Source organism: Pelodiscus sinensis, chromosome 5 (genome assembly GCF_052426305.1).
Source record: "Pelodiscus sinensis isolate ZL-2025 chromosome 5, ASM5242630v1, whole genome shotgun sequence".
In the NCBI taxonomy this organism is placed as follows: domain Eukaryota; kingdom Metazoa; phylum Chordata; order Testudines; family Trionychidae; genus Pelodiscus; species Pelodiscus sinensis.
In genome coordinates, this window is record NC_143056.1 from 93707424 (window position 1) to 93726586 (window position 19163).

The following is a 19163-nucleotide window of genomic DNA, read 5'->3' on the forward strand; positions in this document are numbered from 1 at the left end:
TAATTAAGGAAATCGTATGCAAACACTTGGAAAGTAATAAAGTGATAGGGAATAGCCAGCATGGGTTTGTGAAGAACAAGTCATGCCAAACTAATCTGATAGCTTTCTTTGATAAGATAACGAGCCTTGTGGATAAGGGAGAAGCGGTGGATGTCATATACCTAGACTTTAGTAAGGCATTTGATACGGTCTCGCATGATATTCTTATTGATAAACTAGGCAAATATAACTTAGATAGGGCCACGATAAGGTGGGTGCATAATTGGCTGGATAACCGTAGTCAGAGAGTTGTTGTTAACGGTTCTAAATCCTGCTGGAAAGGGATAACAAGTGGAGTTCCTCAAGGGTCTGTTTTGGGACCCGTACTGTTCAATATCTTCATCAATGATGTAGATATTGGGATAGAGAGTACTCTTATTAAGTTTGCAGATGGTACCAAACTGGGTGGGGTTGCGACTTCTTTGGAGGATAGGGACATAATTCAAAATGACCTTAGCAAGTTAGAGAAATGGTCAGAGGTAAAGAGGATGAGGTTTAATAAAGAGAAATGCAAAGTGCTCCACTTAGGAAGGAACAATCAGTTCCATACATACAAGATGGGAAGCGACTGTCTAGGAAGGAGCATGGCGGAAAGGGATCTAGGGGTCATAGTGGACCACAAGTTGAATATGAGTCAACACTGTGATGCTGTTGCAAAAAAAGCAAATATGATTCTAGGTTGTATCAACAGGTGTGTTGTAAGCAAAACTCGTGAAGTCATTCTGCCGCTCTATTCTGCACTAGTTAGGCCTCAGCTGGAGTACTGTGTCCAGTTCTGGGCGCCACATTTCAAGAAAGATGTGGAGAAATTGGAAAGGGTACAGAGAAGAGCGACAAGAATGATTAAAGGTCTAGAGAACACGACCTATGAAGCCAGGCTTCATGAACTGGGCTTGTTTAGTTTGGAAAAAAGAAGATTAAGGGGGGACATGATAGCGGTTTTCAAATATCTAAAAGGGTGTCACAAGGAGGAAGGCGAAAATTTGTTCCTCTTGGTTTCTGAGGACAGGACAAGGAGTAATGGGCTTAAAGTGCAGCAGGGGAGGTTTAGATTGGACATTAGGAAAAAATTCCTAACTGTCAGGGTGGTCAAATATTGGAATAAATTGCCAAGGGAGGTGGTGGAATCTCCCTCTCTGGAGATATTTAAGAACAGGTTAGATAGACATCTGTCAGGGATGGTGTAGACGGAGCTTGGTCCTGCCTTGAGGGCGGGGGGCTGGACTCGATGACCTCTCGAGGTCCCTTCCAGTCCTATTATTCTATGATTCTATGATTCTATGATCACTGCTTCCCAGGTTGTCACCCATCTCTACTTCTCCTATTAGTTCCTCCCTGTTTGTGAGCAGGAAGTCAAGCTGCGCACGGCCCCTGGTCAGATCCTTCAGCACTTGTACCAAGAAGTTATCCCCAACATTCTCCAAAAACTTCCTGGAATGCCTGTGTACTGTTGTATTGATTTCCCAACAGATGTCAGGGTGATTAAAGTCCATTACGAGAACCAGGGCTTGCGATCTGGAAACTTCTCTCAGTTGTCCGAAGAAAGCCTCATCCACCTGATTCAGTGGCCTGTAGCAGACTCCAACTACAACATCACTGCTGTTGTTTGCACCTCTAAACTTAACCCAGAGAGACTCAACAGGTTTTTCTCCCTCTATATCCTGGAGTTCAGAGCAATCATAGTGCTCTCTTACGTATAGTGCAATTTCTCCTCCTTTTCTCCCCTGCCTGTTCTTCCTGAACAGTCTATACCCTTCCATGACAGTGCTCCAGTCATGCGAGTCATCCCACCAAGTCTCTGTTATCCCAATTAAATCATATTTCTTGGACTGGGCCAAGGCCTCCAGTTCTTCCTGTTTGTTGCCCAGGCTTCTTGCATTAGTGTACAAACACCTCAGATAACCAGTTGATCACCCTATCTTCTTCATTCGAATCAGAGGTCCTCCTTTCTTACTCATTCCACTTTGCATTTCTTCCCAGTATCCGACTTTCCCACTCCCCTCAGGGTTTTGGTCACCATCCCCCGACGAACCTAGTTTAAAGCCCTCCTCACTAGGTTTGCAAGCCTGTCCATGAGAGCTTCTTCCTCCCTTGGTTAGGTGGATCCCATCTCTTCCTAACAATCCTTGTGCCCGGAACAGAGTCCCATGGTCGAAGAAACCAAAGTCCTCTCTGCAGCGCCACCTGCACAACCACGCATTTACTTCCTCAATTCGATGATACCTGATCAGTCCTTTCCCTTCAACAGGGAGAATGGACAAGAACACCACTTGTGCTCTGAATTCTTGGATCCTTCTTCCCAGTGCTACATAATCCGCAGTAACCCGCTCAAGGTCATTCTTGGCCATACTGTTAGTTCCCACGTGGAGAAGCAGGAAGGGATAGCGATCCAAAGGTTTGATCAGTTTGGTAAGCCTCTCGGTCACTTTCTCTCTAATTAGTCCTTCAGATGTTATCCTAATTCTTAATTGTTTGTCTCCTTAAGTCTCAGTTAATCAGGTTGGTGGGGATTCGAGTGACAGGGTACTGAGTCAGTTGCTGACTTATAATCCTTGTTACAGACCAGTTTAGTTTTTCTTCACAGTATATTGTTGTATGTATTAAATTACTGCTGATGACTTGCAGTGATTCAGAAAATTATAAAATTTTACTGATTGCTGGGTACATCAGCTCAGAAATTTATTTTTACTTGGGCGATGAAAAAGGTGCTGTTACTTTAAAAGTTGTTCTTACCCATACTAAAACAATGACATAGTGAAGTCTTTCTACTTTATCATGTTGAAAGTGTAACTGCTTATGTACGTTTATTTGGTCACTTGAAATGTATTTAAAGGTTGAGGGCCACTGACCCATAGAAAAGTCCCACACACAAGTGGGAAGTAAAAATATATGCAAACACAAACCAAAATAAAATAAAACCTCACTGACCTGGCTCCTGACTGAGGTCTAGACAGCTGCTACGGCTCTGGACAGCTATTAGTACCCAAGCAAGTCTGAGGTAAAAATCGGCATTTACATCCATATTTAGGCATCTACATAAAAGCAGCATGAGGTTTTGAAAAGTGCTAAGCATTTGGTGCACAGATTATAGTAAAAGTATCCATTAGTTTTGTGCAGCTCTCTAGGACCTGCTATTTTCCCCAGAGTACTTAACATTATATAGCACATTTAGCACAAAATAACTGTCTGTTAAGTTTTAAGTGAATTGTCTAGCCTCAGATAGGAACTCTTTGGCAGAAGTAGTGATACAATCCAATTCCTAAGGGCAATTTTCAACTGCAGTAACAATTTGATCAGCTTTTATCTTCCTGCACTCTCCTGGCTCCTTTCCTACCTATCATCCAATTCCTGTATCAAATGGGGAAAGAGTCCTGCAGACAACAGCATCATTGACTACACAGCCTGCTTCCTGGAGCAGATCCATCCTGTGCACTCCATGAGGCAGGAACTCTGCAGGAGAAATAGGATGTGATTATGTAATTAAAAATTGTATCTTAATGTAGAAATGAAGGTTCTTTGTTCCCAGTCTCCTTGCCAAGGCGTTCCCATTTTCCCCTCATAGAAGTCAGTCGGAAACAGACCACCAGATCACCTGTCTTCCTGCTGGGTTTAGTGTGGAGGCCAACAGCATCTCCACACTAAACCCAAAATAAATTAAATCAAGATACTGCAGCTCCCAGGAGACCAATATATAGTGTTCCCCGGCAGAGAATAGGCAGGACCAAGGTGCACCAACGTCTGAAGATCCGGCAGTGGCAGGAAAATCCATAAGATATTCTCAAATGATCCTGGCAAGTGACCCACCCCTGACATGCTACAGAGGAAAGTGAACAATTCCCAAAGTCATCATCAATCTTATCTTGGAGAAAATTCCTTTGCAACCCCACATGTGGCAGTCAGTGAAACAAACTGAGCATGCGAGCAAGCATCAGATAACCAAGCACTTGAGAAAATGCTTGGCACCCCCTTGGAGCACTGGCCAACTCTGTTCAGTGTCACATCTCCAGCTGGAGCACTCTGATGTTTCTGAGAATGGTGCTGGTTTACTTTTTAATCACCTACCTCAAATAGTTTTTTTGAGGGGGAAGAGAATTCCTTCCTAAGCCATGCAGGTGACCAGTCTAAGCCTTGAATCATGAGATTTTTTTTTAGTTATTTCAGATATGCCCCAGAAGAGATTTCCACGTTGAGCCATGTCCACCCCCACCACCAGCAATCCCTTCATATAATCCCCCCCCCTTTTTTTTTTTTTTTTTGCCCACCACCACTTTTATCGTGATAACTAGCTGAAACCTTCTAACTTGCAGCCTGAATTTTTTCATGGCAGGTGTATAATCATTTTTTTTCTAGTGCCAGAGTTGCTCTATTGCTTGGATAGCTTTTACTCTCTCTGGAATTATCTGACTTTCTTCCCTAGCTCCTCTATAATTCACTAGCCAAATTCTGCCAAGTCTAATTATAAAGTGCATGTGTGTTTGCATGCATGATCACATCTTTCTATATAGAAACGAGGGATCAATTTACTAAATATTTAATCCAACATCATATACAGGATCTAAAGTCACTTGTAAAATATCTGAAGAAAGAGATATTTTAACCTATCATTTTTGTCATAAATGTGTAAGAGAGTTTCTGCTTAACAATATGACGCTAAAGTAAGCTACGTTTAACAAATGTTAAGATGGTGCAACTTTCTTGAGGTATTTCATTTTAGGTACCAAATACCATCTCATTTTCTGCTTTTTCTCTTTCTTTTCTTTCCCTATGTCAAACTGTCATCAGAAATTTGTTTGAGATTACTGTACCTTTACATCATGGTACTGTATGTGAAAGTACAATATGGCAGTCACATTCCATTGAGTAAAGTTATTTTCTACAAATACTTTTGTTCATATTCCTCAGATCAGTGAACTCGGACAATTGATTTGTCACATGTACTACTGGATGAGTATCTGACATATTAGTAGACGTGTAGCATCATAAAGCATACAGCTCCATTGTTATCGCAGGAGCACTACAAGCATTGCTCTGGACATATATTTCTGTGGCATCTAGAGTTAAATTAAAGATAATATGGAGCAGAACTGGACATGGTAGGTAATGAAAAATAACTCTTTTCAAGAAGGCTTTGCGATGATTTAGGTGAATGTCAGAATTATCATAATACTAATCAAGATTATCAAAACGTATTTAGAATAATTTCTTTATCGATGGCTACACCTAAGACATGTTTCCCTTTTTACAAGAAAAATACTACACTCCATGTAATATTTAAAAGTGGTGTTTGGATTTAAAAATACATTATAGTGCACCAAAAAAATCTCTCAACCCTGATGGGTGGGAGACGTATTGGTATGCAGATCACCCCTATACATTGTATGCTCTGACAAAGCTTTCGATAACAAGAGTTTAAATAAGCAGCTTGAGACAAAATATATGGGAGAGAAATCCTGTTCTCACTGTACTCATGTTTTTTCTTGTTGACTTTGAGGCCCAGAATTTTGCTCATAGATTATGAAAGGGAATCTATGTAAGGCCTAACAAAGTCCACTGGGGTTTATGTCAGGCTCTTTAGTGTCAGTTTTCATCTAGTTGTAGATCAAATGAATCATTCAAGCACATGGGTGATGAGCATGGTATGAAAGCGTAGATAGCTACATTCTTCTGTCATATATTCAGACATGCTGCTTCTGGAGATTGACATCAAACTCATTGCCAAGAGTACCTCTATTTGCTGGTATATTTCAAGCTGTGTAATAAGAATAACTTTGCCATGTAGCAAGTTGGTGGGTTCCTTGCCTCACATAAATACAGACATATCAAAATATGGAGAGTAAACAGCTGATGGCTAATAATACTACAGTGAAACCTTTGTCATCCCGCACTCTGTTAACCAGAAAACTTTGTTAACCGGCATTGCCCCCAGCCAAAATACGGTCACATCTTCAGACGCACAGGCCTGGCTTGGTTCATCATGATTGGCTTAACAATTTTTTATTTAAGAAGTACTAATCATCTTTAACTCAAAATAGAAATGTGAGACCAACTGCCTCACAGTACAAAACTACCAATATTAAAAACTTGAGTTTTACTATTATTGTCCATTGTTTTCTCCTAGGTTGATAGGACCCTCAGATAACCAGAATGTTTAGATAACCGCAACACCCTAATCCCCGAGTGTGCCAGATAACACAGGTTTTACTATAGTACCAATACAATATATATTAAACTGACATGTCTCTATTAATCATAGTATAGAACCTCCATACTGATAACCTCTCCCTAATAGGCGGAGCTTCATTTCTAGGAAGGTACGTTGAATTTGAGGGTAGTTTCCAAGTAACACTGGCTTTTGCATTCATGATTCGTTTTTTTAAAGGAATATTTCACTCTCTGTCCCTTTTTTGGTATTTTACGCAGTGAAAATTGCTCACAGTAGTTGCTGCTTTAAGTAGGTTGTAAAGTTACAATTTTAGCTTACCTTAAATCATTTAAATACCAAGGCTACATCCTTATCTGGAGTATACTACCATGCTGCCTTTAGCCTCCCCTGCTTTGAAGAATTCTTGAGGAAAGCAGCTTCACGGCAATTTAATGGGCAGTTATTGCTTTAAAGACAGGGTGAGGAATGAATTTCAAAACTGACAACTCTTTTCAGCATAATCAGCCACTCACTTTTCAGGAGCAAACGGCTGCATTGAAAGGTCTGAGTTCTATGGATGGGAGAATTCAGACAATTTAACAGTTTTCAAAAGTAATTAGAAATCTAAGAAAAAAGAGAACTCTACATTTCATGTATTTAGGATTATAATTATCCTGCAAGAGATGCTAATTTTACACAGGAGTATCCCTGTAGGAATTATTCCTGATTTACATCAATATAATAGGGAGGAAAACAAGGCTGTAAGCAAGAATTTACAAAATAAATAAATACATAAATAAATTAAAAATCATGTTCTCAGATTTATAAGATCCTCTCTTGAGTTGCTTTTTAGACTGCAAGACTGTCCATCTGCTTTTGGGCACCCCATTGATGGAAATGGTCGTGCCATCTTCCAGATTGCAATCCTCCGATTGCCATCTTCTTCTGCCTCCTCTGATGTTTGTGTTTGGACATTTTGGCCTTGGTTCATATCTTTTCTATTTTTAAATAGAAAATGTTGGATAATAAAATGAAAGGATTTCCATCAAAATAATTCTCAGATTAGTGGAATTAAAATGAGAACTGGTTACAGTAGTAATGAAAGAGAACAGATTTTTATACTCTTATTAAAACAGCTTCTTAATTGATAATAGATTACACTGGGCTAAATGATAGCATTATACCCATGTTATCATTTGTGATAGATACTTTGTTAGTAACAAACAGAAATGACAAATTCAAAAGCACGGCTTTTAGCTGCTGACAGAACAACCCCTTTCTTATGTCATTCATACACAGAATGAAACCGCTTCTACATTTTCATTATATGAATGACGTCTACCAAACAGTTAAAGTATCTTCTTGTAGGGTCGGTGTTCCACACAGCCAGCAGAGGCTCAGTGCAAGTAATGAAACTATATTGCTTTCACCTCTGCCAATGCAGATGAGACGAGTACCATCTGCAAGAAATTCCCACAAGTCCTAGCATGCAGCTAAATTTAGTAGTGCCAGCTGGATCTTGTTCTTATGGTATAATAACCTTAATATTATAATACTTCCATTGATGGGGCAAATGATACTGCATCAGCAATGAACCTATCACTGCCAGTCTCTGGCACTGATGACAATTCTGTCTTTTACTCAGTAAACAAACCAGAATCATGTTTTCCCCTCCCTCTCTGTATTTGCTATTCATGCTCTGCAATTAGCATCCCACAGCTAGAGAACCGAGGTTGAGTTTATTAAAGTTTGATGCCAGGTGTTTTTCTCTGTTCTGCCCTTCAGCATGTGCACTTGGATATGCATGAGGCTCAACACCAAGAAGAGTGAGGAGGGTTTTTTTTTTTTAAAAAAGAATTCTTTCATGTATAATGCATGGGATTTAATTTCTTATTGATCCTAGAATAGAATAGAGAATATCCTTGGAAAATGGTACAGGACGTGAGAGAGAGATGTGTCAGTCAGACTAGTGCTAAAGAAAAGAAGGAAGAGGAAAAAATTATATTTTCTAACTGCTCCCTTACCCTTGCCTTTCTTTCAGATTTCCTCTTCCATAGAAAAAGTGTGTTTCTTTTTTTTTTTTAAGACTGTTGAGGGAAAACAGAATCTGAAATACCGGCGTTGGTGGATCACAAGCACTGCAAAGATTTCAAACTAAAAAAAAAAAAAAAGTTTGACAAATCCTTTAAACTCCATGGGGGTTATGTGTTTCTGACAAAAACCAATTCACTTATTTTGCTACATACAACAGGTAAAGATAAAGAGAGCTATAAAGTTTCTCTCACTCAGGAGAGATTATTTTGAGATTATTTCTTTTTTAAACCACCAAAGAGAAAGGAAATGGTTATGTAATCACCTTTTGGGTTCATTGTATAGGGCTGTTTTTTTTTCAGACCAGGAAGCAAAAAAAAAAATTGAAACACTGACTTTGGGACAAGAATTTTCTTTTGTCATTTGACATGGATCTAGTCATTCTGCAATATTGACGCATAGCGTGAACCCTACACAACAGTGACACCAGTGAAAATAAACCTCTGTTCTTCCACCATTTGACATTTAATAACAATGCCTCCAGCAGTTCAAAGAGCTGTTCAGGCTATGCACTTCTTGACAGCCAACTCATATACTTATTAAAAATATACATCTGCTTTGGGTCAGGTAGAACATAGTGTTTCTAGCACTTAAAGGCAGGGAAGATTAAATTAGCCTTATGGTTAGCTGTCTACTGGGACAGATTAATTCAGGGCACAGAATAGAAAGATTTTTGTCGAGTACTGTTCTTCAGCACTAATCTATTTTTCACACTTTATCAAGCTGGATATAAATGGAAAAGCACTTTAAGACATTGTTATCTCCATAATACATACATAAAATTATTCATAATAGTTGTTTTAACCTGTAGAAGACTCACATTTTTGTAATAGGATTTACTTCATCGGTTGACTATAGTCACTACAATAAAGTGCATGTGCCTCTTTTAGAGATGTCAGTACTAGGGATGTTAACTATTGATTAATTAAATAGTCGATTAACTTTGCGAATTCTTATCGGTTACTCAATTAGTCCCTGGGGGTGAAGCCAGGAGCCAGTGAGCTCAGGTCCCACTCCTCAGGAGCCCCCTGCCACTCCACACTGCTGCCTCTATATCGGAAGCAGCAGCGCGGGGTGCCAAGCAGGAGCTGGTTCGTGAGGGGAGCCAAGTTAAAAACTAGCTCCCTTTGCAGACCGGCTGCCTGTCCAAAGGTGGGACTGAGCTCCCAGTCCTGGTGTGAGCCAGAACTGAGCCAGCAGCCTGCCCGCCTGTCTCCTAATACACTTTAAATGCAGAGCCACAGTGGGGGTACGTCCTGCACCCGGTGTGAGCCAGGATTGAGCCAGGCTGCTGGCTAGCCTGCTAAAAAATGTACTGCCTGGGGAGAAAGAGGGAGGGAACGCGTGTAGCATTTTGCTATCGGTTAATCGATTACTCAACTACACTTTTACATCCCTAGTCGGTACCATATTTGCATGGTAACAGACACTAGAGGGCCACATGGTCCCATATGCCCCTTCACTACATCGAGGTATTTTCTCCTTTCAACAGGTGAAAAGCAGATGTAACCAAACTTGCAACCATATGATCCATGATAAGTGTGTGTGTGTATGTTAATTGATGTTCTACCCTCTCTTCCCTGAGTCTTGGGATGATGGGAGTCAACAGAAGTTCTTTACAGGTTGTGCCTTCCCAATAGCTGTGTGCTGCTTTGTATGTGAAGCACTCTACCTCAGGACAGCATACAAAGAAAGTAGCAAGAGTAGCCACAAAAGGCATCAACGCAGCTCCTGATGTACTTATTTTTTGCTTGGTAAGTAAGGCTATGTCTTGACTACAGAGTTAAGTCAACATAAGTTATGCTGATGATCATAAGTTGCTTTAACATCAGTTGTGCATGTCCACACAATGATCCTTGTATCAGTGGAGTGCATCTACAGTCATTGCTTTTGCACTGAGAGAAGGATGTTGCATTTTGGGTAGCTATCCCACTGTTCAACTCACAACCCTCTGTTACCCAATGCTTCTGGGAACAGATCACAGTTCTTTCCACCCCCATCATTTCATGAGCTCCTGACTTTGTTTTGCATTGGGTTTTTTTTTTTTCAGTTGCCCTTGTAAGATGTGCAGTTGCCTTACAGCCTGGATTCTGAACCGCTGACAAGAAGGGTGATGAGTCTCATGAACCTAATGCCACAATGGTGGCTCTGCAATATTTCATAAGCGGTAGAATCAGTGATTCCTGCCCTGGCATTGGCCATGGAAATGAATAATTCAGGAGAGATCCTGGCCTTCACAGTGCAAGCTTGTCACTATGGACAATCAGTATCGATCTAGGTGGAAAACAAGCTCTAGGTGCTGGGATTGCATCTGGATGCAAGTAAGCAGTGGCTGCAGAACTTTTGGATCCATAAATCCGCCTTCCTGGCTACAACAGGGCTATTTCTCAATATTCTTTCAGGTGCTGGTGGATCCCTGGGGCCATTTAACTGACATCAACATGGTGTGGTCAGGGATGGTGAATCTTTCAGAACACTGGACAGTATAGAAAGCTGTATGCAGGGACTTTCCTTCTACAGCAGAAGAGTCAAATTGGGGATGTGGAAATAACCATTGTTATTCTCGAAGACTCTGCCCACCCCTTCATCCCATGGCTCATGAAGCTTTACACCAGGACCTAAGCAGCAGCAAGACTCAGCTTCAACCATAGCGGGTTGCCAAATATGCCTTTGGCCATTGAAAAGTCTCTGGCGCTGTCATCTTTTGGCAAGTTAGACCTCCATGAGGAAATAATCTGATGGTCATTGTGGCCTATTGTATCTACATAATATTTGTAAATCACAGGGAGGGGGGGAATTTTTCCCATTGGTAGATTGCAGGGGCTGATTAGTTGGTTGCTGATTTTGAGTATCCAGATACAAGGCCACTTAGAAAGGGATCATGGTAGGCTATTCAAATCAGAGACTTTGAGGGATCATTTTGACAATGGTTCCCAGCAATGTGTCCTTATATGATATATTCAACCAGGCAACGCTTACTTGCTGCCTTGAATTAGCCCTGCAGTGCTTGTTTCTTAAGCATTAATTGTAGTGAGCAAATATTCCTACCTAGACCCATTGTACTTAATGTCAATACTAAGCAATATATTTCACAAATAAAGAAATATTTTACTTCAAAGACCCTTGTTCAATAAAAGCACAAAACACAAATTTTTGATTGAACAGGAGGCATGGCAATGAGTAACAGTTAGTTACACACCTATAGGAAACTCCAGCTTTTGTTGGGGGAAGCAGTCCCTAAGCATGGAGTGCACAGGGTACTGCAAGGGATGGGAATGTGGTGGTGGCATTTGGGGAGGGCATGGAACAAGTTCTGTATTGGCCGCAGGGGGATTTGTGCATGGATATGCTCAGATTGCAGAGGAATGAGAGTCTTCAACTTTGTCTGGCCTTCCAGGAGCTTTATTATCCACCCTGGCCCTTGAGTCTTCTCCAGGCTATCCAGTCCCAGTCTTCCTTTAATTGTCATCCTTCATGATCTTGTTTAGCTATATGCTGCATTTGTTCACTATAGCGCTTTGCAAAACATCTTGGCTATATCTACACTGCCACTTTTTTGTGGCAGAAGATATGCAAATCACACTCTCATTTGCATATCTTCTGCCGATTCTTTTTGTGGAAGAGGTTTTGCTGCAAAAAAGCCCCATGCAGATGGGGCCCATTGTCTGGAAAACACCTCGTTTTCCACAAGATCCTGTAAACCTCATTTTTTGAGGAATAAGGGAGCTTGTGCAAAAGGATTTCCCCCCCCCCAACAAATGGCCCCATCTACATGGGGCTTTTTAGTGGCAAAACCTCTTCAGCAAAAAAGGATAGGCAGAAGATATGCAAATGAGAACACGATTTGCATATCTTCTGCCGCAAAAAAACAGCAATGTAGACGTAGGTCACTATCTTATTTTATGGAGGTGCTTCACCAATATGGAGGAGGAAGCCCTACAGGGCACATCTGACGAAGCCAAAGAAACACAAAGGCTACGTCTAGACTACATCCCTTTTTCGTAAAAGGGATGTAAATTAGACGTATCGCAATTGCTAATGAGCGGGGATTTAAATCTCCCCCGCTTCATTAGCATAAAAATGGCTGCTGCTTTTTTTCGCCATGGAGTTTTGCCGGAAAAAAAGCGCCAGTCTAGACGCTGATCTTGTGGAAAATAAAGCCTTTTCCGAAAGATCCCTTATCCCTTATTTCAGAGAGGGATTTAAATCCCCACTTCATTAGCAATTGCGATACGTCTAATGTACATCCCTTTTACGAAAAAGGGATGTAGTCTAGACGTAGCCAAAGAGTATTGTGAGTACTGTGTGAATAACACCATTACACACACCTCTTTCTCCATGGACTAGCACACAGGTAGTGATGTGAGGTGAGAATATTCTCTGGAGAGTGTTCTCCGAAAATGAGAATATTCTGAGAATATTCTCCAAAAGATTATTTCCTGAGAATTTTTGAGAATGTTTTAATTTTTCATTTCCTCTTGAAATAATATATTGTATTCTACTTTTAGAACACCCTGAATGTTAAAGAGTTTTCTTGATCATTCAAGATAGTTTGAGAACATTATAGAAGGTTCCAGAACATTCCAGAAATGTTACAGAACTTTCTAGAACAGTCAGGAATTCTGACTGTTATGGAACTTTCTGGAAGCATCACAAAAAGTATAAAAAGAGGCATACACATTTATTCTCTTTTGTGAAAGGTGTAATTGTGTTTTCGTCAGTATGAAAAGAAGAACTAAGCCTAAAAGTGATGTGTGGGATTATTTCCTTCATAAAACAGTTAGGGTACGTCTAGACTATATGGCTCCATCAACGGAGCCATGGAGATTTGTTTGTTCGGCAAAGGGAAATGAAGCTGCGATTTAAATAAACGTGGCTTCATTTAAATTTAAATGACTGCCCCACTCTGCCGATCAGCTGTTTGTCGGCAGATCGGGGCAGTCTAGATGTTCCCCTATCGACATGAAAGCCCTTTATCGACCTCCCTGGTAAACCTCATCCTATGAGGCATAATGGGAAGGTCGATAAAGGGCTTTCGGGTCGGCACGGGAGCGTCCAGACTAGTGCGCTGAGCCGACAAACAGCTGATCAGCTGTTCATCGGCTCAGCATGGCAGCCATTTAAATTTAAATGAAGCCGAGTTTATTTAAATCGCGGCTTCATTTCCCTCTGCCGATCAGCCTAATCTACATGGCTCCATCAATGGAGCCATGTAGTTTAGGCACACCCTTAAAGACAAAGTGTTATATGAATGTAAGAAGTGCAAAGCTGAATACATCAGAAATGTGACAAGGATGAGAAAGCATATTTCCAATTGTTTGAAGACTCCTGCTTACATCAAGGAAAAGGCAACAAAATTCTCAGAGTCCAGAAGCAGATCACCTCAACTATCAACTGCATCTACAGCTATAGAACACTGTGATAGTGCTAGTGAATTTACATCACCACCTTCCACATCTACTTCAGCCAAGGTGTCTCACTCTATAAGTCGCTACTTTGATTCTAGGAATGAAACTGAAAACAAAGTTTTGGATGAATTTTTTGCACGAGCTATATTCTCATTGGGATTTCCTCTTTCACTGGTTGAAAATGAAGATTGGATTACTTTCATGCAAAAATTAAGACCATCTTACAAGATGTCATCCAGGTACACACTTTCTAACAAACTTTTAGAAGCTGAATATCAGCGTGTTGATGCTCTTATAAAAACAAAAATTGCTGAAGCCTCTTCTCTTGTACTACAGTGTGATGCTTGGAGCAACCGAAGAAATTAATCTGTTATAAATTTTATTATATCAACACCCCAACCAGTGTTTTACAAGACAGTGGTAACCGATGTTGAACACCACACTGCTGAGCATATGGCATTCCGTATGAAATAAATAATGACAGAAATAGGCACTGAAAAATTTGGTGCCAATGTCACTGATAATGCTGCAGCAATGGTGAAATCCTTATCCATGCTTAATGAAAAATACAATCACATTGCTATGTACACTTGTACTGCTTATACACTAAATTTGTTAATTGGTGACATCAGTAACTTAAAATCTGTTCAAGAAACTGAAGCTATCTGTAAAACTATTGTGAAGGAAATTAACCAATCGCAAGTTTTGCTATCTCATTTTACTGCATTTCAAAAAGAGAAAAATCAAACTTGTGCACTTAAATTGCCAGTTAAAACTAGGTGAGGTTCCATTTTATATTGTTTGAAAAGCTTATTGAAATAAAAAAAGTGTTAAAATGCCTTGCTGTCCATGAAGATTTACAGACTAAACTGAGCAAACGTACCAGGAATTCAATCCTGGATGAAGATGTATTTTGGGTATGGGTCCAAAAACTGCATGCGCTGATAAGTCCTGTTGTTAAATGGATTATGCTACTTGAATCTGATCAGCCAAAAATGAACAAAGTTCCTGAATGTTTCAGAGAGTTAAGCATTCATTTTGATAGGCTACTTTCCGAAAGTCCACTTACCAAACAAGAAAAACAGGATGTGATGAAAAGTTTTGAAAAAAGAAAAGATATGGCTCTAAAAGATATTCACTATGCTGCAAATATTCTAGATCCAAAATTCAGTGGTGAGTGTCTTACTAGAAATGAACAAATACAAGGAACTGAATTCATTGATAAATTAGTCACAAGAATGTATGGCATTGATCACTCAGGAAAAGTCATTGCAGAGTTTGCAGAGTATCGTGCTAAAGAAGGTTTCTTTTGAAAATCATATGTAACAAAATCAGCTGGCTCAGTAGATGCAGTAACATGGTGGAAAAGTATTTGCTATGGATCAAAATTAGGGAAAGCAGCAATCAGCATATTGAATATGCCACTAAAAATGGCAGCAACGGAAAGAAGTTTCAGTACTTACAGTATCATTCATAAAGCAAAAAGAAACACGTTAACACAAGAAAGGGCAGGCAAGATGACATTCATAGCCCATAATATCAAGCTTCTTAAAAACCCAAATGATGCTCTGTTGAAATCTCCAAGAGAAAAAAGGAAACAGAACCAGAGAAATGAGGAAGAAGAAATTGATGATGCTGAAGAAAAAGAAGAATTTGAAGAAGAAGATATGTATGAGGAAGAAGAGGAGCTAGAAATATATGGGTCAGACTCGGAAAATGCAGATTCTGATTAGACTTGTATTCAATCCAGAAAGTTAAAAATATTTGTATCCTGCAAGAAGATTTGTAATAAAAGTTCTACTAATTGAAACCTCTGTCTTTTTTTCTTTACTTTCCCGAATTTTCCTTTTTAACAGTTGGAAACTTTCATGATTCTTGAAGTTTTATTAAAGAAAGACATTATTATAAATAGTAAAATTCTTTAAAAACTATTTAACAAGCATTTAAGAGAAAATTCTCAAAAATTCTCGAATTGGAGAATATTCTCAAGAACATTCTCGAGAATATTCTCCGAAGGTTTATTCCTGAGAATTTAACATCACTACACACAGGTCAGCGCAAATTGCAAATATGCTGAGTTTGGAAGGGGTGATCAGAGGAAATGAGCCAGAGGGAGAAAGGGTGGTTCATCAAAGAAGTTACTCCAAGTAGCTTGGGAACTTGGTATCTTTTTCCACAGTGTAATCAAACTAGACATGCCACTTCTATGGGTAACCCAGAATGCAAAGGCACATCTTCTGTGTGTTACTTCAGATTGACTCCATAGGCTGCTTTGCCTGTGTGTCATACGGGTTCCTGAAGAAATGATGCGGCAAAGTTTCCTACAGCAGAAGGAGAACCAAAGCAATACTTCCCAAGAAGCCTTTGGCAGAAGATTGCAGAATACCTACAGAAGTGTTTCCTAATCTATGGAGCATTCTAGGGACATACCCATGTGCACTAATGAATGTTACCACTGTGACCCCATAGCCTAGATGGACAGGCTTTTTTAAGTTCTGTCCCTAATTCTGCCTCTACCATATAACAAAGTACATGACAGCACATTCCCCTTTCATGATGCTGTATTAACACAAAATGATCACTCACCAGAGCTGCTCTCTCCTGCATCCTGTATATCAGAGCCAAAGTGCTCTGCAATGGGGGAAAAAAAAGGTCCTGACTCACCATGCCACTATATGCTTCATGTCATCCTCCCATTTCACTTCCTCATTGACCACCTCTTCATTAGCGTTGTGTTTACTGACTGCTGCCTCCAGATCCCCCATGGGTCTTGTAGAGGAGGAAGAGGTGCTGAGCATGGTCCAAACATCCAGCTCAATTTATTTTTCCCTGATTTATTTAACTTCTCTTCTCACCAGGAGACTCCTAGTCTCTCAGTGCAACTGGCAAAAAAGCCTATTCCTGTGGCTGGTCAAATTTACTGCTTCCTGAGTTACATCTCCCAGATGGAGTCTGGTCATGACATTTGGAAAGCCTCAGGCTTTTCTAAATAAAGCCAATGAATTTTCATTCATTACATAAATGAGCTGACTCTCCTCTTAAGCTCAGCTCTGTTTTTTTCCTTCCTCATGTCAAGATGCTTATCTGAATCCTGACAGAGAAAAAAGGACAACGAAATGCAGCATGCTGCCTTGTCGCTCTTGTTTCCTTTACCTTCAACTATACAGACTACAAATTCCTTTCCACTGCATACTTATTCTTTTGCACTTGCTCAATGGCATGCACAGCAGTCAACATTTTACCAGAATTATTCCTTAGTGGTAACTGAGGTTATGTCTAGACTGCAATGATCTATTGGAAAAAGGTACGCAAATTGTGCTTCGGAAGAGGATTTTCTGAAATTTGGCCCGTCTACACTGCAAAAAAAAGCGGAAGAGCAGACACGTTCCCTGGACATGGCAGAATTTTTCCAGGATACCTCTGTTATCCTGGAAAACCCCCGTAGCCTAGACATAGCCTAAGAGATCCCCCTCCCCAGATTCTTTGAGACTGAGGCAGTCTTTTGTGTGTTGTGTACGATGCCTGTCACAATAGTGTCTGTGACTGGAGCCCATAGAGGTGTACCAAAAAATGTTGATAAGAGTAATTGGGAATTGGGGTCAAGGTTTTGAATGATTTCAGCTAAAAAAAAAAAGCATAAATACATTTTAAAAAGTTTGAAACCAATGGTCAATATTCTGGCTTTTCCTTCAAAAATGTTATTTCATTTTAAAATTTAGTTCTATTGATTTAAAAAAACCTCAAAGCTAAAGAAATCCAAATGGATATTGAAATATTTAATTCCAAATGGAATTAAAATCAAAATTGCTTTGGATCAATAGAAATGTTTCTTTCTACCTTGAATTGGTTTGGATTCTGTTTTGGTTAGAATTTCAGTGTCTGTTGGATCAAACCAACTTTTTTCCCCAGATGTTTTTCCATTTGGACCCTGACCCAAAAAATTAATTAGTCACCAAATTCTACTCCTAAGTGCCACCAGATACAAATCATCATCATAGAAGAAGTTTGCAGTGTATGAGATAGCAATGAAGGGGTAATTATGATTATGATTAATATTGGGGGACTGTTTTTTTGACTGCAATTTTGACTGTTGTTGGGATACCCTTGTTGTCTCTAATGGAGCTGTTGCGAAAATATTCACAATGCCAAAAAAAGGGAGGAAAAATACCATTTCACAGAATAATGAAAAACAGGAAAACATCATTTGTTCTCACCTTGACCTTTATTGTGAAAATGAAATGTTGTCTACAGCAGAATCTGTTATATTTTGCTACCAGTGTTCCTGAAGCTAAGATTGGTGGTTTTGAACATCTCTATTCAGTAAAATCTTTCAGAATATTCTCATTAATCTAGGACTACTTTCTATTAATTGCTTTTTTCTCCTTTGCCCCCAAACCAATTAGTTTCAATGTTAGTTGCACAATTAAAAGGTAATATGCTAAAACAATACATCTTAATTGTCTAAGAATAGGGGGAACTGAGCAGAAATCGGTGTTTCTTGCACGTCAGTAGTAGGCGGGGGGGGGGGAGGAGAGATTTAAAGGTGTTCAGAGTGGATACAGTGGCAACATATCAAAATGAGAAGATATTATGCATTCTGTTCCTAAGCTTTCTTTTTCACGTCCATTCAAAGGTGCTGGAGGTGCTGGAAGTCTTTGTTTTCCACTTGCAAAAACAGCAAGTTGGAAAGTCAGCATGGGTCAGACTTAAAGGTATTTCAGTGACTCATTCCCTCTGTTTTTAATGGGAATTGGACACCTGTTTAAATCTGTGCATAGTGTGTATTTGGCAATCATGTTTTAGCATGTCACTACCTTAACAGTATGTAGCTTCTGTGTGCAGAAGCTACGGAAGATCTGTAATCATGTTAATAATAGTCCATGATGAATATATGTTAGAAAAGAAGAAACATTATAATTGATTATACCTCATTCTCTGCTTGTCAATTCTTTGTGTAAAAATAGAAAGGTATATAATGCAACACTTAATAAAAGAAGAGCTAGAGTAAATTCTAGGAAAGAACACATACAGTTGAATACAAGTTCTACAATTTCCAAATGAACCTCCTTAGAGATGAGAACCTTTTCATAATGATTAATGCTTCTGTTCTGCTTCTGGTCCTGCCTGATCCTGGATAGGCAAGGACAATCAACACAAATATCTCTTGCCTCCTATGGATTTCTCCAAAAGAGATGTAATTTCCAGGTTAGGTAGATATAACCTTGCCAGCTCCATTTGAGCTAACATGCTAAAAATAACAGAATAACTGTGGTTGGAAAGGGTTATGGTAGCTACCCGAAGTACAGTGTGGCTTGAGGCCTAGTTATATAATGGGACAGCTAAGCTAGTGAAAAATTGGGATGAGGCAGGGGAGAATAGGCACCTATATAACACAAAGAGTCCAATATTGGGACTGTGCCTATAAAATCAGGATATGTGGTCACCCTGTAGCTAGCCCATCCTGTTGCTCTTGACACTATTAC

The 19163-nt window shown here is 39.7% G+C and overlaps 1 long non-coding RNA gene across 2 annotated transcripts in view; it reads right to left on the reverse strand.

The window, feature by feature from the left end:
- LOC142829179 (uncharacterized) overlaps window positions 1-16626 on the reverse strand; it is a 35010-nt gene extending 18384 nt beyond the window's left edge. For both annotated transcript variants that reach the window (XR_016349683.1, XR_012903571.2), the window contains exon 1: window positions 16345-16626. This is a non-coding gene — a long non-coding RNA (uncharacterized LOC142829179). The remainder of the gene's footprint in view (window positions 1-16344) is intronic.
- Window positions 16627-19163: the final 2537 nt, after the last annotated feature.